The sequence below is a fragment of the Filicampus tigris genome, chromosome 21 (assembly GCF_054856515.1).
Source record: "Filicampus tigris isolate MCC_2025a chromosome 21, RoL_Ftig_1.0, whole genome shotgun sequence".
Taxonomy (NCBI): Eukaryota; Metazoa; Chordata; class Actinopteri; order Syngnathiformes; family Syngnathidae; genus Filicampus; species Filicampus tigris.
In genome coordinates this window covers 3,185,519-3,206,185 of record NC_141237.1, presented here as the reverse complement: position 1 = coordinate 3,206,185, position 20,667 = coordinate 3,185,519, and the positions used below count along the sequence as shown (strand labels likewise).

Here is a 20,667-nt window from a genome sequence, read left to right as displayed (position 1 = left end):
TTTATACTCATAACGAGATGAGTTAATTGCTTTGGCGTTGTCCAAGGATGAGTGCGCCTCCATGCAAATTCTTAAACTCGGTAGGAACATTGCGATTGCCATTCAATCGTAAGGCCCAAACATAAATAGGAATCTGAAGAGAAATGTTTTGCGGGTTTATTGCTTTACTGAAGGGACCTTCAACTGTGCTATGGATGTGAACAGACTTCTTTCCAGTGAGCAAACCTACCATTCAGTCTTAATGTCCTTCAAAAATAAACCAAAATCAGGCCTTTGCACTATAAGAGGGAAGAAGTTAAAGCACAGACTCAAAAGAAACCAAAAACAAATTGACGAGGCAATGAGGCACACCTGGGCAAGACACAAGTGGCTGGAGGGAGCTGATTGGTTGACACAAGGAACAGGACTGATGAGAACAGGTGGAGACTAAAACCTAATGAGTAGTTGCGAATGGTTTAATTTTGTATTTGTTTGGCTTCTTTTCCCATTCAATAAGTGCATCAATGACTGTTGCTACATTGCATCCCTTCGCCCTAAAAGTCATGTCTACGCCTTGGGGAGTCTCACACTTCAATTAACGAAGCGTCTGATTTCCTTGCGATTTTAATTCCATTACATGCCTTGTCCTGCGGGAAGAGATGGATGGATGGATGGGTGGATGAGGTGGCGGGGACACGGAGGACGCAATGGGGCCGCGTCTCACATTCATTGCTTCTAAGTAGAAGGAAAAGGGACGTGAGAGCGCTCTCTGCCCTGTGGTGGTGCTCGCTTAACAGCCACTTGATCACGTGCGATGTCATTTTGGAGGAATAATCACTTCTCCAGGCGTTCGGCGAAAAACGAGTTCCACATTAGGGACAGTCGGAGCCCCAGGGTCTGTTTTCAACCATGAAGGTCGAGAGTTCAAAGCCGGCCAGCTCGCCGAGCAACGCGATCGACGGGGCTCAGGCAGGCAGTGGTAAGAACGCCCTTGTGCCAGACGTCTGATGGCCGTCGCCTCCAGAGTGAGGATAAACTAAGCCGGGGGAAGTGCAGCTTGTGTGCTCAGCAAAACCTTGTAAACGAACAACCTTAGGGCGAGGAGAGGCAGCCTGGTGCTACTGGATGTAAAACGCCCTGAAAACTAAGTCAGTCCCGTGCCGTGGATTTCGCTGGCAATTTTTGTGATTGCTGCCACCTATAATACCTGATTTTAGAGCGGCATTTTACAAAAATTGAGATGGATGTTGCAATTATTTAACTGTGATTTTTGTTGTTGCTGCTGTGATTAAATGTAGCATTTAACTATCTTACCTCTTTCCCCTGCCTCAGTCTGTGACATCCCATACACACACTCAAGCAACCCGTCTCTAATTACATTACACATTCAACTTGTTACACATTCAATTTTTTTCAGGAATATGTTCCCAGCAGGCCCACTCGCTGAAACACGGCATTCTGATTAATTTTGCATTTGTGGAATATAAGTTAAGCGGCAAAACGCACTCGTTTTTAGCCATCTCTGGGGGCAGCCAGTTTGTCTTCTGTCGGCTGAAAATGACATCACAACTGCTCACAACGACCAATCACGGCTCAGATTCAGAAACAGGTCAGCCGTGATTGGTCGTTGTGAGCAGTTGTGCTGTCATTTTCAGTTGACAGAAGTGAAAATGGCCGCCCCCAGAGATGGCTAAAAATAGGTGGATTAACTCTTATTCCACAAATGCAATATTTATCAGAATGTCCTGTTTCAACTAGTGGGCTTGCATAGAACATATTCTTGAAAAAAAAAAAATGAATATACCGTTCCAACCTTTTTTCTGTAATTTTACCATATTTAACTTTCTGCAAATAAACGCTTTGAATGAGAATATTTGTAAATGGAATTTGGGAGTTCTTCCACTGGTTTATGGAATAAAATAAAAATGTTCATTTTACTCACACATCTACCATCAGCAAGTTCAGACAAACCGATCGTTTTGCAGTGGTCTATTTCTATTTTTCCAGAGCTCTTTGTATGAGTGGCTGGCAAACGCTTTTATTCTAAAAAGTTAATTTCCCGCATCACAGGTACTGTAATTGCAAACACGCATATACCTGTAGTCACAGCAACAAGTCAGCATGACTCTACCACGCATTTGACTCTATGATCGTGTGCTCATAGTTTTAAAGTTGCATATTTGTCAGAAAGAAACTCTACTCTTAAAGCGAGGAAAGAGTCAAACTCCCTTCAAAAGACTTTGCTAACCATTCCAGTCAACCTCTTCCTGTACACAGTGCCACTCACTGGAAATGGATTCCAGTCCGATTCATCAACCAGTCCAATCCATGATAACCTAAACGATTGCTGGTCCCACTGTGGATGAGGCTTATCGCTGGAAATCGAACAAATCCAAGAAACCTGGTCTAGAAAGTGCACCATGATGACATTTAGCAAACAGACCAAGTATTTGGACTGAGCTCTTAATCAATTAATTGATCAAGCAGAGGTTGGACCACATCTGAATCTTAAATGTTTGCTTTAACAAGAAGGACATTTGTATGCTCCTAACGTGGCGGAGGAAGTTAGGGGACAGCCATTTTTCAAAAAGCCAAGTCCGTAAAGTTATGCTTGGATGAGTTTGCTGCGGTAAGAAGCTCATCAAACAATGGAGACGGCGGTCCAACAAAAAATTCTGACAGTCACACATTGGTGACGTTGCCTTTTCCGACAACAAATCCACTAAGTGAAGAAGCTGAGCTGTGAAGCCGCAGCAGCGCCGCGATATCTGATCCATCAAAAACGTAACTTGTGGTAAACGGGAATGAAAATCAGTGCTTTTTCCTCCCATGCATATTAAATCAGCAAAAACACATATATTGATGTGACGCCCAGATGAGTTGCCCCGCGGCGGCGTCTTGAGGAAGCACTCGGAGAGAAAATTGATGTGAAGCTTGCGTCTTAATTGGGTTTCTTGCCCAGGGAAGCTTCTATAATGGAAGTGGCTGCGGCGGAATGTTTGTTGTTTTATGCTTGAAATATTTAAAAGGAAATCACACGGCCACGGGCGACTTTTCAAAAAGAATAACACCGCTCAATCAAAACCTTGTCTCGTATACGTTGCGGATTGAGAGCGCTCGTAAATGAAACATTGATGATGTCGTAAAGACTTTTTGGGGCAGGGGCTCTGGCTGTTGAACAACAACAAAACAAATTCAAGCTGCAAGCGTTTTTCTTCACGACCTGACCTGGAGTTGTGTTATTCAATTTCTGGTAATGGCAAGTCATGAAACTTTGCCCGCAAGGACACACGCCATGAGAAAAAGTCAAATGTTTTCCATCATCCGCCTGTCTAGCGTAAGCTACATAGTTCAAATTTGGTAGCCATTGGACAAAATCTGGAGAAATTTGTCCTCGATGTTCTCATGTTTGAAGTGCCAAAAAATGGCCGTGTCAAACAAAATAGTGGCCTTCTTTTTGATTTTACAGCATAGGTTTTTAAGACCTTTTTGTGGACACGCCTACCAACATTCAAGAAGTTATGTGAAACTGGTCTAGGGTTCAATTTAACATCGTCCAGCTATCCATTAAATGTGACTCTAATGTGGTAGCAATCAGTCAACTTCATCTTTGAAGCACCCCAGGAAATGGACAAAAAATTCCCTAACGATGGCAGATTTCCAAGGCCTTTTTGGGTATGAATTCTTCATACGTTGTTGTGGTCAACTCATGTTGGACATTTCTACCAAACTTCACGTTGGTAAATAAAACTGGCTTCTGTGGTTTTGTCATTTAAGAACACTTGGAATTTGCAAAAAAAAAAGCTCAAATGGCCACTACAAACCAAAATGGAAGTTTCTTTTACTGGCTTCGGAGACTGAATTTGCCAATATTTGGAGGTTATGCCCAGTGCACATACCATCAATTCCTTCAGGAAGAACACACCGAAAAAAATATATTTGTTTTGGATTGGCAAAGCCCTCAAAATGGCGATTTATTTGATCCCAAGAGGCCTTTGATAGTGCACAGCTCAGGCCCCGGCAGTAAACAGTGGATATGAGATCTCGCACTGGTCACTGTGTTTCATCAGCGCTTCCCACAAGTGTCCTGACGCCTTCCAACAGCAGGATGCTCATTTCCAGACACCTGGGGGCTGATTGTGCCAAATTTGACACATGGGCCTTTGCTCGCACAAGCTCAACATGACTGCAGTAATAATAGTAACAGTGATGGTTTTGCTGCCTGTTGTCTGTTGTCGACCGGCTGCGTCTTGATTGCTGCAATTTATTCCATTGTGTGTTGGGGTCCGACGTCACCAAGGCAACGTTTCTTTTATCTTGTCATATTGCCGGATGGCTTTACACTGGAGTTTCACCCGCAATCAGTCTTTTCAAAGAAGGAGTAGGGTGCTCTAACTATTCATGATGCAAATGAGTAGCATGGAAAACGGAATGAATGAAATGCCATGAATCTCTTCCAACCTCCTCAAGGACACATGCTGACTTTCAGCAGATGCCAAGTCGACGGTTTTTTTCTCGTGATTTCAAGCTTTAATTCAAAAGGACACGACTTCTTCTCAGCACTCACTTTTTCCTTTGTTAGAGAAAAGCAATTTGGCAAAATACCTCTGCAAAATCCAAAATAATGTGCATACAAAACAAGTGTAGCTTTACTTTTTCGCTGCGAAGTAACCGACATGAACTGATGGTGGTCGGGTGTTGTGAGGTTCACTGCTGCCGTCAAATTAACGGAAAAATAACAACTGAATGGGATGCTATGCTAACAGTTAGTGTAACTAAAGGACATGGCCATTTTTAATTGAAAGCAATCCATTGGGCACATGCGTCTCCGTTCAGTCACCTCAAAGGAAATGTTTTTGTATTGAAGCAACGCACACACTAATGCTGAGGCTGCAAGGACACTTTGTTAGCCACTGATAAAGAAAAAAAATAATAGCCCAATTCAAAGAAAAGTTTCACGAAGTACTGAAATTAGGCGGCGAGGCATTAAGAGTTATAAACAGTTTTTTAGCACAAGTAAGAAAGAGGCCACTGAACTTTTTTTTTTTTCCTCAAGAAGCCTGTGTGAGTGAAAAGGTGAATAACTTCATCTTCACACGCGTCGGGTAAACAAGCGGTGGCGTGGCCCATTAATAACGGACGGGAGAACTCATTACGTCTCCACGTCGCGCTGAATAATTGAAGAGAACACAAACAAAATATGAAATCAGCAGTAGCGTTAATCAGGACATGAGAACAGCGGCGCGCATTCCACGCCACGCGTTCCCGCAAACGTACAAAGCGGTGGACAAATATGTTGTTATTGGAGTGAGTCGATTTTTCAATTTATTTATTTACCAGTATGTTGTTTTCTTGAGTATTTATCATTCTGACAACTGTTTGTATTTTGATTGATTTCATTGAACATACTAACACATCACAAGATATAAAAATACAAATTAGAAGAAAAAAAAAAAAAAAAAAAAAAAAAAAAATCAATAAATCCCATAGTGCAGCGCATTTCAAGTGGTTACTTCTTACATTTGAAATCTATTAATTTATTCACTTACAAATGTCTTGAATTCTTCTGTTTGCCAATGCCTTTAAATGTTGTATTTTTAAATTATGTGAAGCACCAAAGTAGCAGCCACGGCTAACATCTGCTTGTTTACCGTGCTAATACTATTTTAGGATTGCAAGCGCTGCCATTTTGTAATCTTGCTAGCGGTTTTAACACTGCAAACTCCCCATTAAGGTACAGAGCGCGTCTACTTTTGCTACCTCCATTATTTGGACAAGTCGGCTCAATGTGGCATTGTTAGGCAGTCACCTTTTGCACTCTGCTTGCTAGACTTAATGAATCAAGCGGCACGCAGGCGGACTTTTACGCTCATTCGGGTCCTTCAGGGTTGTGTTATCGATTCTGAGAATAAAGTCGGAGGCTTTTGACGAGCTGCTGTTATTCACAAGAAAAAAATGAGCCGCTGACCGAAAGCGATTTCTCACTGGTGATGCAAGCTTTTGCTCCAAGGCCGCCCGAGAGCCGTGCTAAATGTACACGACCTGGTGGCGAACGTAAACAAGATTGTTCCACGCAGGCGGGTACACGACATCAAAAAAAAAAAAAAAAATTGCACGCAAACTCGGCCATTCATTTCGACAAATGCTGTATGAGGTATTCGTTGGGACATAAAACGAGTCGGTTTCAGTGTCGTTGCCTTAGGGGAAATATTTACACCTCATCTAATAGAAAAGACGCGCGACAGTCACTAAGGTCTGCATCTATAATGAAGAAATCTCACAATTTCGAATGATCGTGCTTTGAAAAGCATGTACATTGTCTCCATATTTTTATTTGTTAATCTTAAAGAAATTGGTGTCGGGCGCCACGGCAACCGCCTCACCTGCTTCCACACGTGACGTGACGACGTCGCGGCTTCCCGCCATGTCGTTTTCATCTTTTTTAGGAGTGTGCGTGTGCTTGGCTTTCAAGCAATTTTAACTCCCCGCTGAGGCCCCTCACAGAGAAATCCAATGAGGCACATGCAAGGATTTTTAATGACAACTTTTCAAAGAGCATCGATGGGATTGGAGTCAGGCAAAGATGAATATTTGCACTGAAGTGTCTGCGGGACTGCAGCTTACATCCAAATTCCACACCGTGGCTATTTTGCCAATATTATTTGTGCCCAACTGCTGCTGGTTCAAGCAAATAATGTTGCCTTAAACGGGAACTCGCAGTGCAGATGAAAGAATGAGGGCATGTCGGAAGTGTAGAGCACCGTGTGCCGCTGCACGCTTCCTGACAGGCTTGATTACAGATGCTAGGTTTTTTTTAACATTAATATGCGCTAAAAGAAGAAAAAAAAAAAAAAAAAAAAAAAAAAAAAAAAAAAAGAGTAGAGGAGGAAGACGGCGAAATTCAAAGGGGCCTTGTAGTTCTCAAAGGGAAAAAAAGGAGCAACCACACTGTTTAAAAAGAAGATTTCAGGTAGAGTATTCAAAAGCTGTAATGTTACGAGTATAAAGTTCTAATGTCATGGAAGTCGTAATATTACATGAAAAAAAATCGTAATGCTAGGAGAAAAAAAAGGTTGCAATGCTACAAGAACGAAGTATTCATGTCAGGCTGAAAATAAATAAAAACGTTTGCAATTCGAGTAAAGTCAAGATATAAAATGGAGAATGTTCTGAATATAAAGTGCTAATGGGACGAAGATAATAAGATATAAGAGAGAAATTGCCATGTTGCAACGAAAATTGGAAGACCACAAGAAAAAAGTCACGATGCGTTCAAGTGGCCATGTTATGAGAATAACATAACGTTGCGAAAATTGAACTTCCAATGTTGGGGGAATAACAGCAAAATTGACGGACTGTTCCAAGGACAAATGATCATTTTAAAAGAAAAAGGGTAATATCCTAATTTATGACAAACAACAATGTATAAAAACAAAGTTGGAATGTCATCAAAAATAAAAATCAGAATGGAAAAAAAATAATTTGGTATTAAAGAATAAAAGTAACGCTACTACAATAATAAACGGATAATGTCATGGGGTACAAAGTACAAAATTGCATGAATGTTGACCGCAATCATGTACCGAACGGGTTTCCCAATCAGTGCCTCGAGTGGCTGGAGGGGAAACTGCATCCCTCGAATAATATAACCACCTCCAACTCTGTGGCCTTTTGGCATTTTTGTACCTGCTTTTTGCTCTTGCCATAGTGCATTTCTACATGATTAATGGCTTATACGTTTCATCCCATCTGCCGCATTACAGTGCATCTCAATGCTCCCTCCATAAAATCCGCACACACCTTGTCAAGGGAGGCGCCAGTCCATTCCGGCGAACTGTTTCTCTAATAAACAGCGAGATTTCGCGGGTGATTTCACAACACAGTGCGGCGCTGACATCTTTTTTTTCCTCCCCAAACGCTGGCAATTACCTCTGAGTCGCCTGTTCCATACTTTGCTGTCACCGCGATAGGAAGCCATCTGATAACACTCTTTTTTAAAAAGAAGAGGGGGGGGGGGAGAGAAGAAGAAAAAAAAAACATGGCTGACATTTGGACCCAGATGGCCGATAAAGCTGTGCAGCCGCGTTCCATTCTCCTCTTTTCAAGCCACATTTCCAGCATTTTTAAGGAGACGTCGTGGGGGAAAAAAATGCCTTTTGGCGCCGCTGCATTGTGGGAATGTAACATACTTTATCAGAAAAGAGACACCAAGTCAATCCTGTAAACTTGCAGGAATTTTGAAAGCAATGTTCAAAACTGCCCGCTAAAAGGCATTTGTGCCCAGTTTGCTTTGTTTACAATTTGTTTGGCTCTTTTTTTGTTAGACGCAATGAAGTCACCGTCAGAATGTGAAGAGAATAAAATCGTAACTTGAATAACAGTTACAAATATCCAGCAGTGAGATAACAGATTATATAAATCTTTTTTTGGAATGTCAGAAGCGTGTGCTTTTTAGGACTGGGACACAACAAGCAATTCTCTTAAAGAAGGCCATGCACGGTTTGTATTTTGCTTCTCCAAATATGTCGTCATTATCGTCAAGTCCCCAAAATCTCAGTCTATCGACATCGCAACCGCGGTTGACTTGGCCTCATTCAATTCACTTTTTTTCTTTTTTCACATTGTGTCGTCATCCTCCCGGTTTACAATTTGTTTTCCTTCACTTTCATTAATTCAAATGGTATTTGACTCCAAAATGGTGGCTCTTTTTCCCCCTTAACTGGCGTCGCCTAAAGAAGGACACGCTCATTTGTGTTGGCCCAAATGAAGTCACGTTCCAACAAGATAATTATTGGTGTACGACGCTGCGTGCTAATATACGCTGCGGCCTAGGGACTTTTAATCGCGACAGCGGAAATGCTCTAAACCGTTGAAAATTAATTGGAAGTCACGTTTTGGGATGCTTCTCTGGCGGGTCTTATTAGGTTGACATTTTGTCTTTGGCCCTATATTTGCCCGGGTGAATAATTTATAAAATATAATGCAGGTCATTTCCACTTACTACAGTACAGCATCATTACACAAGTCAAAATACTGACGGACTGACAACTGTGAAAGCAAATGAGTAGACTGACATTTCCAAGATGTCACTTCTTTAGTTACACAGATATCGGAATGAATATTCTCCGCACACTCGTCTTATTGTGGTGATATTGGTATCAATGGCAAAACTTTATAATTCCCTTATCACTTTGTCGTCTGAGCTTCATTAATCTGACGTTATCCCCCCCCCCCCCCAGCAGTGTGTAGGGAACTGGCGGCGAATGACTGTGGACATCCTCATCGACATTCACCATCACGCTGCGGAGGCGGCGAGTTCACTACGAGCGTTAAGTCGTCACAGTTTGTGACGGCTGGAATGTTACTTTTGCTTTCACTTAGCCCCCCCGAACGGCTTTCTTCTTTTTCTTCTGTTTACGCTCAGGCATTGTGCTCGGCTTCAACAGTCATTAATTATCCTTTTCCACCGCTCCAAAATAATCACTGTGGGTAATGTTGTAACTGCGCAAAACGTTGCATATCAATTATGGCGTTGTTATGCTTTGCAAGCTGGCGAGATAAGATAATCCTTTATTAGTGTTACTATTGGGAAATTAACAACATTAACACGAGTTGTCAAGATTGTGAAATATAAATTAGTCTTGCCAGGCATCAAAAACCTACCCCAGACAGACAGGAAGATAGATTCTCCAAATCAAAACTATCACTTTTCATAAAAGACCCCCCCCCCCCCCCAAAAAAGCACATTTGTAAAGCCATTAACAGCGCTTTTTCAAAAAGATTTTAGATTGTACTGACTGACCCATGTGAAGACTGACAAGTAGTATTGATTTGAATAAAAATATGACCAAAAATACTAACCAAATTTGGGCGCTAAGAGGTTTCTGCCTGACAATAACAATATACTGTATAATATTTATAACTTTACATCTATATGTTGTGCATTTCATTCACCTGCAAGAAAATGATAGACGTGTTTCATATGAGCGTGAAAGTGGGCGTACCTCAGGGCTCCATTTGCGCCCCATTTGCATTTAAATTGCTACCGTTGCACCGCCGCGCATTAAAAAGTCATCATTTAACTTTCATTTGCCAGAGAAAAAGACAGCCAATTTGCACATACTGTAGGTATATTGAAAGTGGAAATAACAGCTGAAATAGTAAAAAAAAAAAAAAAAAAAAAAAAAAAAAGAAGTCATCGCTTGCAAGCAAACTAGTTATGTGATTTGAGGAAAATAGACTGCCTCCAGCTCACAAAGGGCACGTGTTAATGAAAATCCGAGAACAATATACTCCAGCGACAGTTAAGGGAGCTCCGGGGATCCATAACCTCGCTCAGCTGCATACAAAGCCTCATAAACATTTTCCACTGTTCCGCCTGCGAGGCATTGATCAGCACTCTCGGGAATGGCGGCGGGGCCGAGTAAACAGCCCGTCATGTGCCTTGCATCAAAAGCAAGGTGGAATTGAAGGGGCGGGGGGGGGGGGGGGGGGGGATTGTGGAGCGGAATAATGGAATTGGTTTAGGGCACAAGTAAGACAAAACAATTAGCGTGCCATGAGTATACGTGACAAGCACTTAACGCAGCAGCAGCAGCATTCAACCATCTGTTAACCCTCCTGTTCTGTTTGGCTCCTTGCTACAGCTGTCTTCCTGTTCAATTTCAGGTTGAGACTCATTTATGACAGACACGTCCGCCTCATTTCGGGTCAACTGGAGAACTGATGTTTGCGCCGATTTATTTCCCGACTTTCCACGGGATGACTTCCTGTTAAATTTCTGACATGGGTCCTCCAGACTTTTTCGCACATCTTGTTATGATGCAAATATCCACCAATTTCTGTGTCAACTGGTTGAACCGTTTACGGGCGATTTTTGGAATAATTTTCCACCGCCGTTTCAATCATGCGAAGGCCAGCCCTCTCACAATAACCCCATGGCACATAAAAATGAGTGCCTGTCTTTCAACTCCAACCTGGCAAAATCCCGCTGACGTTAGATGCAGGTTAGAACCGGCAACCGCTCTCCAAGCCCGCATTTATCCGCAAGCGTCTTTCGCCGAGAGCGTGTGGGCACACAGGCAGGAGCCGGGCCGACGGCGTCATCGAGACAAGCTCTGGGTGCAGCCGCGGGCGCCAATCAAACAAAGAGTACAACTTATTTTGCACTTTTGCCGGCCGGCTCGGCAATTGGCCGATTCTCGCCCTTTAGGGCATTGTCGTTGAAAATCAGAACGCCTGTGAGTGGGGATGAAAGCAGCAGAGTGATAAACCGCGCTCGTATCGCCGTTGAAATTGAGCATGCGTGTGACGTAAAATAGAGCAGCTTGTCATATTGTTTCAATCCAAAGCAAAAGCGGTAAACTCGACCGGGAGCGGCGGCGGACAGCACGCAGGTGGCAAAAATGTCAAAGGGCTTTGTCACTTGTGGCTAGGTCTCACTGTGTTCTTGCTCCACTGGGATTTGTTTCTGACAGCCATCGACCTGAAAGTGTGCAGTTTGAGAGCAGTCTACACCAAGCCCCCCCCCCCGCCCACCCCCCACAAAAAAAAAAATAATAGTTGGTCTGCTGCCCTTGGGATGTACACTTGCTGCTTTTGGCTGCAAACTTATTGTGACGCCTGTTATAGGGAGAATTTCAGACAACATTTGTAGAATGGTGACATATTTCAGGGTTGACTGGGAAACGGACGGAAATGTGTGAAATGTAGCTCAGAAAACTATTTTCGGGAAAACACAGATCGAGGCACAAACTAGGAGCGGGCTCAATAATTTCCATACGTGACGATAATTAGCACAAATTGAGCATTTTTTTTTTTTTCCTGCCCTTCCGATTAAAGTGAGCAAAGGCCCGATGGTCGGAGTTATCGCTTGAAAACTACATTGCGGATTTCCACTGGTGGCAGGCGGGTCTGGAATGCATCCCGGATCATTCGAAATGTGTCTTCGCTGTTTGTCAGCGCAGCTCTAATGTCTCTGATGTAATTACGGCAACATAGTAACTGCGAGTTTCAATTCAAGTGGCCCATGTCTCAATAGAAAAACTTTCACAGCGTAATGGCCATCTCGTAATAGAGCGCTGACCCTTGAATGACCCAAACTGCTTGTTTCTTCCCATCTCCGCCGGTCCTGTCCCATCCTGCCGCCCACCATCTGCCAACGCTGCCAGAAATACAGCTGCCGCGTGGACGCTTTTGTAGCGGGGAGAAATGTTTACAGCAGCTAATAGACGGGGAAACGGGCCAAGAAGGCAATGGTCTCCCTCTGGACACCGGGTGAGGGTCAGATAACTTTGATATTTAGTCACAGAGTGTGTCTGTAAATACGGAGAATTGAATAGTTTCAAATGATAGCTTGCCAAGGTTTTCACAGTCGGCAGGTAAGTCCAAATTTAGAGTTGTTGCCTTCAGTGTAGTACCATGCCGTGCCACATCATGTTGGGCGGCACCGAGTTTTACTGGAAGGGATCCAGCGCAATTAAGAGAGAAGAACAAGAGAGAAGCAAAGGTCTTAAGTAGCCGTTGTTTAAATGTTTAAAATGACCATAACATCAATGCTAATGTCTGTTAGCCTGCCTGTGTTGTTTCACATTCTATGTGAGCATTATGCTAGCATGGAATATGTGGAAATACGTCACATAGCCTGACAATATAAAAACCCTTTTTTTAAAAAAAAAAAAAAAGTCGTTTTAGCCCTCCAACGCACGGGTAACACATTTCAATTTATTAAAAGACACTTTTTAAAAGTGTTTCTTGGCGTCTGGTCTCCCGCTGTCACTGTCAAGAAATCCGAGATGATCTCCGCCTCTTCGTCTTGCTCTTAATTATGGCGCATCTCTTGTAGTAGCGCTCTGTGCTGCCGGGCATGTTGCGGCACAAAGCGGCACTTCGCTGAAGGCTCGCAACTCTAAATTTGGACTCGCCTGTATGCCGCGAAACGCCACGACCTCTTCAGTGTTTATTTTCCGCTGTGAACAATTTGCATGCCGTCTACCGTAAATCCCTCCAAGCCACAATATAAGTGGCAGCCGGCCTCTCGACTGATTGCCCCCCGCGCAGGTGACGTGCCAACGTGAGAGATAACTCCATTAGCTTCCTATAGCTAATTGGATTAGCGCTCAAGGCTCAACAATAGCAGCTGACTTACGGCGGGGAGCGGCGAGAATGGAGGAGCTGAGGGGGAACCGAGGGGATTGGGGAGTCGGGTGGTGGTGGGTTGCGAACGCTAAAGCCAATTTTCCGGCGAAATGAGTTTTGCTGCAGGTAAAGAGGCAAAACTCCTGCAGGAGGAAATGAAAGAAAGAGGAGATTTTATGCTAGCCGACGGTAATGTGGCGCAAAAGCGGCACGGCGCACTAAATGACACGTTTACAGCACGGCAAACAATACGGCACATTAATTACGCGTCGTAACGGGAGCTGATTGCGGCCTTCGGCCGGCGGCCATGGACAGACTCCAGTCCGATTAGTTTGAGAGCAGGCATCATTTCATATTTACACTCATAGACGTCAGTCGCAGCCTCTTGCTACATTGTGAATTCAGACAAGGGATTATGATGATGACATCAACGTGTATAATGTGTATACGGATTTGAAAATGTAATTATGGCACTGGAACTTTTTTTGCAAGTGTGGGGCAAGCATGGGAATCGGTGACGCACTTCAGGGAGTGAATAGCAAACGGCGTGTAAAAAAAGCCCCGCTCGAGCCATGCGGTGAGTCGGAGTCACTCAGCGCACGAGTGAATGTCTTTGGAAATTTGCATGGGTCAAACCCCTGTCGTAATTTTTGCCGTCCAGCTCCTTCAAATTGTGGAGCGCGTGCATTCAAAACTTCACAGAAAGCCAAAGGGAGTTCACCCGTAAGAGTGAATTTCGAGCTTCATTGTGAATTCTCACCCCAAAGCCAAATTTGGGAAATCTTTGGTGGGCAGTGCCAAGCAATAGCTGCAAAAAAGTGCGACGGGAACGAACTGCCTTTGACGAATGCCGTCAAAAGGCGGCGCGGAAAAGTGCTGAGCGGCAAGACGGAGGACAAAGACAAACGAGCGCCACTCTGATTTATCCCAGCGGAGTGCGTTGCTTTAACACTTGCGCCGTGATTTGTGGCCCCCGGGCCAGCCGCCCCTCCCACCCCCACCCGGGTCCACCTCGATCAATACACCTGTCAGAGTTATGGCCTTAAATTACTGTCCGCTTGCTCATTACCAGCCCAAGATCGATGGAGTGCGGCTTGCGCGTCATTGTGGAGCACCTGCCGATAAACGGCGAGGCCACGCCGGCGCGCTGTGGACATAAATCTCCTTGACGCCGCCCTGCGCAAACACTGTCGGACGGAAGAAGGTAAACGTAAACCCCCCCCCCCCCTGTCCAGCGCAAGGCCAAAAAGCCGTAAAAGAAGCGTCTCTCCATCAGTGGGCGGCCCGGAGGAGGTTCAGTTTCAGTCTATTATGGTTTCGAGACACGGTTTTAGATGAGGGATAGGGTTTTCAAATAGGGTTGCAAACCAAGGCTAGGGATTCAGATATGGGCTAAGGTAAGGTTTGAAGCCAAGCCTAGGGTTTCAAGACAGTCGTAGGGTTTCCAATAAGGCTTTGGGGCCAAGATTAGGGTTTTGAATGACAGTTTTAAGACAGTGGTAGGATTTTAAAGGCATTGTAAGAGTTTCAAGTATGAGTTTCAAACAAAGGTTTGAGATTTTCAAATTAAGCTTTAAAGACAGTGTTAGGGTTTCAAATTAGGGTTGCAAAACAAAAGTCTGGGTTTTAAACTGGAGTGAGTGTTTCAAACGAGAGTTTAAAACCAGCGCAAGGGTTTCAAATGAGCGTTTGGAGCTCAATTTCAAATTGAGCTTACCCGCAAGAGTTAAGGTTCAAATACGGGTTTCAAGCCTTGAGTTATGGTTTTAAAATTAGGGTTTCAAAAGAGTGGTAAAGTTTCAAGGCTAGCTCAGAGTGGAAACCAGGGTTAGGGTTTCAAAGTGGGGTGCGTCCTGCTTTTTGGCATTGTATTGACATCGCTTGGCAGTGCCGCTGGCGTACCTAATCGAATGGCCCCAAACAAACAACAACCAAGATGTCACCCGTTTTTTTTTCCGTTCTTTTCTCTTTTTTTTTTTGTCTTGTTGTTGACGGCGCATCGTCAAAGACAAATCACAGCACCTCGCGCTGGAACATTTTGGAGACACACACACACACCGGCGCAGTGCATGCAACTTAATTAGGATTTTGTTTGGCAGCGTCTCCAAAGCTTTGCGGCCTCTGTGGAGAATGTAAAGCGACGACACACACGATGTCTTTGTTTGAGGTGACAACAACAACAAGAAAAGGAACAAACGCCCACGACAGAACGCAAGCCACCCCCCCCCCAAAAAAAAAAGGAGGGCGCCGTGACACTCGCTTGTGCTCCTTACCAACAGGTTCAAATGGATCACGTTGAAAGATTTCAGCCTGGCTCAGGGTTGCAAACAAAAAGTTTGGGTTCCAAATAACGACTTGAAGCATTCGCTGGGCTTTTAAATTCAGGTGAGGTTTCCAATTTAGGGTCCAAACAAGGGTTAGGGTTTTAAGACAGTTTTAAGGTTTGAAGTTAGGGTTTCAAGCTTGAGTTAGGCTCTCAAACTAGGGTTATAGTTTCAGGTCGGGATTTGAAGGCATTGTTGGGGTTTCAACATAGAGTAAGGGGTTCAAATGGGGGTTGCAGGCCTGGTTTGGGGTCTCAAATTACTTCATGAGAGAAGGTTGGGGTTTTAAGTTACAGTTAGTGTTTTGAAACGGGGTTTTGGAGAAAAAGGTTACGGCTTCAAGGTTTCAAGACCAGGTTAAGGTTTTGGAGATGAGGTTAGAGTTTGAAGCAAACTTTTGGCTTCGCACTTGAGGTTTCAAGAGCTGGGTTTGAAGTTCCAAACAAGGATTATGGTTTGAGGACAAGGGTAGGGTTGAAGTTGAGGGTTTCAAGACTCACCAAAATGTTGGGCCAAGGAAAACAAACATTCCATTTGATCCAAGATGCCCTTTTTGCTCCTTTTCCCCAGTCGGGCCTTGGCCGAGGTCCCTCGGCGTGCTTTTCATTTTGATCTTTGCTCTCGCGATCTGTGCGCAGAAACAAAGGCGAGCGTCAACGTGACTCCGCGTCCTCACAAACGCCCCATTCAGACTTTTGGCCGCGCGTCGGCCGGACACAAGAGCGGCCGAGGCCTAAATGGAATGCGGCGGTCGAGCGGGACGGCACCGCTGAAAAGAAACGCTTTGAAGCCCGTCGGCCCGCGGGGGGGGGGGGGGGGGCGGGGCGGATGTTGCATATTCATGCGCGTCAGCCTGATAAGTGGCCGGCGGATAAATATTTCTTTGTATCCCATCGCTTTGGGCAATGTCGGCCCGCTCTCGCTAGACGAGCCGCAGGACAAACACAAGTTGCGGGGCGAGCGCGCCGCTGAAAAATAAAACACAACGTTTCACCGGACCAATCAGTGCACGTTTCATTGGACGTCTCACTCGACTTCCGAGCGTTTCATTTGAAGTTTTCATTGCTATTGTACGGCAAATATGGAATGTTATTCACTTGAAGTTCTGTTCCAATACTTTCGCTCACTTGAAAAGTGGGTGGCTTTTCACTGACTGTTTCGCGAGACCCCCCCCGTTGGATGTTTCACTTTTTATTTTATTTTTTTTTCTTTCACTTGATGTGTCAGTGTTTCACGAAGCATTTCACCGGATGTCTTCACTGCACTTACTGGACGATAAGTAAGCGGGGGTGGATTCATATTTTATTTTAATCACACAATTTTGGCAAAAGTCGGCCCGCTCACAGCGCACTGCATGTTTCACGAGGTGCGTTTTAAAGCCAACGCTGCGGGGGGGGGGGGGGCTCGTTAAAAAGTGCCACTCGCGCAGGGGAAGTTGACATATTACTGAATGTTGACATGTCCTTTTCACGCACGTCCAAGTTGAACGGGAAGTTCTCGTTCTAGGCGTGAGTCATGCTCTCGGGATGGAATAAGAGAGCAACTTGACGCTAATGAGCCGTGACGCAAGTCGGAGCAAAGTCACCCGCGGCCTGGTTTCCATGGTTACCAAGCGCACCACCGCAGAGTCGATGTACGCGTGGTGCCATGGACCGGACCGGCTTGCGGAATAACAAGTCGGACCCTGTTTGTTGCCGTTTTCCGCTGAAGGTGCTCGACTTCCTTTTTACGCTCGCGTGAGGGCGGACGAACGAAAAATGTAAGGTGAAGACACGATGAATAATAGAAACGAAGGTCCGCGTAAGCAAAATGATTGACGCTTGTCTTATGAATGTTTTTATAAAGCCGGCACAAACAAAGTAGCGACACGGGCATCCACACGGCAGCGTGTGTGCGTGCGTGCCAAGGTCGGTTCATCTGTCTGTCGTCGCAACGCGACCTTGCAATCCAAAATGCAAACGGACGCACGTGCCACGGGGGCGGGGACTGGTACGGGGTAAAAAAAAAAAAAAAAAAAAAAGAATATTTTCTATTACTATGCCATCAAATATGGATGGCACTCTAGAAGATTGCATTTTTCAAACTAAACTCCACTTCATTAGGTACGCCTGCGCAATCTAATGAACTCCCAGATGAACGTGTCTGTGCGAGATACATATTGAGAACGCTGTCTATCAAAAAAAAAAAAAAAAAAAAAAAAATCACGCTTGACTGCACGATTATCTGCATGCTCCAGTGGATGTTTAACACACAGTCGCTGGGTGGTTTTTGTAGCATGTGTTTCACTGCACGTCAAGGTTATTAAAGTTAACGAAAACGAATGAAATGACTGCCACTGGGGAAAAAAAAGTAAAGTTCAAACAAAAATGCTTTTACAAAACAAAAGCTAACTCAAATGACATCTTCGGTTGCGTCTTTATCAATTAATATCATACATTCGGGGTTCATTTTATCTTGCACTCGACAAATAATCCAACTATTGGGAAAAAATAAATAATAATAATACTAAAAGCATTTCCCCTAAAAAAAAAACAAAAACTAATAAAGAGTTCAAATTAAAACAGCAGTAATCTCTGATAGATACAAAATGATACACAGCATTATTCAAATGAGATTGAGTATTGTGTCAAAATTCCAACTGCGCGCTGGTCATTAAATAAACATTACCCTGGAGGCATTTTGTTGCAATATTGGTATTGTGTTATGAGAATCAATTGAAGTTCCTCATTCCTGCCATTTCGGATTGATGCGTGCGTGACAATTCACTCCACATACTTCACCTCTGGTTGCGGCTACATTCTCATGCAGATGATCGGAAGGACCCAGGAGGATCACGTCATTGCCGTGGCTGTCTCCGTCCTTGGAGATTCGTGTTTCTATCTTGCCGTCAGCTAGGGGAGTTAAAAAAAAAAAAAAAAAAAAAAAAAAAGTATGAGAGGGGGGGGGGGAATAAAAAAACAGTAAATGACTTACGCCGAGCATGAAAGGAGCGAAAGGCATCAATTATTCATCAGAAAGATTTGACTACGTGCATCCGGAGGATGCTCTTGTCCAAATCCACAAAGTTACTGGCAGCCTTTCAGGAATGCTGTTTTTCAAAGGCCCCCTCCTTTCCCGCTCCCCCCCCCCCCCGCCCCCAAAACATCATCGTGTGATCACAGACTTCTGCCAGCCTGGCGGATGCGGAGCGCCGCGACTTTAATCCCGGTGTTATTTTACACCATGCGGCGTCTGGGCTCTGAAAGAATCAGCGTCAAAGTTTGCGGGGAAGCTCTGCAAAGGCCTCCTGGTGCAGGCTCGGCCGCTTCTGAATTCACATCTACATTCCCGCGCCTGCGGTCTACATGCGCAAACACGCATCGTAAAACAAAAAAACAAAAACAAAAAAAAATGGGATGGAAGCTGGCGAGTTAACTTTTTATCCCCTCACGGTTGTTTGTTTTCAGGTGCAACGCATGCAGGTATCACAAACTATTACGTAAAGCTACAAAGAAGCGACTTTCAAAGTCCCCGGTGTCTCTTTTGCTTATTTGACGAAACTTCTGGCTCTGCTTGCGATTTCACTTTGTTTTCATTTGACTGGATTAGCGCTAACACCCTTAGCGCCGCTCCCGTCTCCATTTTTTTTTTTTCTACAAGCTAATTTGCCGTCAGGGGAACACAGAGCAGAATCTAAGGGAATAATTTACTAACATAAAGAGACAATACTAGAGATCCTGTTAAGATACTAGCATAAAAAAATTGCCCAGTTTTTGTTAATTAGTTATTAAAGCAACACTATGTCAGTTTTTGTTGATTATGGCGGAGCCATGTGGACAAAAGCGGTAGTGTTTTGACAAAAATCAAACCACATCCCATGCGTGCCAGCGCGTAGTGCCGTGAAATCCTGAGCCGTCCTTATAGCGAAAGGAGGAAGTGAGTATGCCGTAAAGCAATTCAGGACATTTGTAGTTTTTTTGTGTGCCAGGGTGGATTCTATCCTCCTCAAAGTTGCTTTGTGCCAGTAAAAACGATGCAGAGCCCCTCAGGGCATGAAGTCCCATTCAACTATTGTACTTGAAAGTCAATGTTTCATCAAAAGAGTTTTTCATTAAGCTCGATTTCTTGCCCAGTGCTGCTTTAAATTAATTGTGAATTGGTATCAAATTCATCTGTTGGTGAATGAATCGGTTTGTCGTTTGGTTGTTATGTTTTGTGAGTTTGTGAAATCATTTGTCATTTACTTTGATGGTTGGTTGGCAAATTCCTTGCTCAGTGAGTGGGTTTGTGGCCAAGTTAGCGAGCTCAGTGATCTATTCAGAAAGTTCCAAAAAAAAGAGGTATTTTTATCCCCAAACCGGATGTGACTAATCCACTCGGGGTTTAAACGGGGCCGCATGTAATTGCAATTCTGTATGTATTTCACTTTGTTGACGAGCTGCGTTTGACTCAAGGGCGAGTGCGTAATATTGCTTATTGTGTAAATTGGCTGGATGCGGCGAGGACACGCGTGTGATGAATTGACGACGACGGCGGAGAGAAATGGCGCCACAAAGCATCGGGGGCGTGAATAACAAACTGAATCAAATATGAAATGCATTCAAAAGGCTGGATAACGTCGCAGCTGACAGCATAATCAATCCGCATTTGGGCCTGATCTATTGCCCGTGGCTAGACACACGCGCAGAAAAAAAAACACACACACACAAAAAAGAGATAAGCCCATTTTTCCTCACTTATCACTCATTTCCTTACATTCCAACTTATTCGCTGGCGTTTTTCCACAACATTATTGCACGCGTCGGTCTGGTGCTTCAGCTTTTTGAGACGATCGAGTTTATTGCAGTCTTTCTTGCCCGGTGCAGGCAAAAGAGCAGATGTAAGTAAAAGCACTTGCAGCAAACAATAAACGATAGCAATTTCGTCAGTTTAGTTAGCGAGCTAATGTGTCATTTAATCTGTTTGCTGTTCAGCCATTTAGCCAGTTTGCTAATATTATGTTGATTTATGAGTGAGTGAGTTAGCCAAGTAGCAATTAAGTGAAGCAATAATTTTGTTGTTAATTAGATAGCAAGTTTGTTATTTAGTGAATTACTTTGTTGTTTGGTGATTTTGCCAGTCAGTCAGATCATTTGTTGTTTATTTTGACCACCAAAATACAAAAAGTTTAGCATTGAATTAGTTAGTTTAGTGAATATGTTTTTGTTGTGTTAGTTTAATATCGTCACTGTCCTGTGGAAAACACGTA

The 20,667-nt window shown here is 44.0% G+C and overlaps 1 long non-coding RNA gene across 2 annotated transcripts in view; it reads right to left on the bottom strand.

Annotated features, from left to right (window-relative positions):
- The window catches only part of LOC147127161 (uncharacterized), a 38,931-nt gene that overhangs the window by 13,917 nt on the left and 4,347 nt on the right, over positions 1-20,667 (bottom strand). For both annotated transcript variants that reach the window (XR_015084346.1, XR_015084347.1), the window contains exons 2-3: positions 18,221-18,331; positions 15,941-16,068 (exon numbers count right to left, since the gene is read on the bottom strand). This is a non-coding gene — a long non-coding RNA (uncharacterized LOC147127161). The remainder of the gene's footprint in view (positions 1-15,940; positions 16,069-18,220; positions 18,332-20,667) is intronic.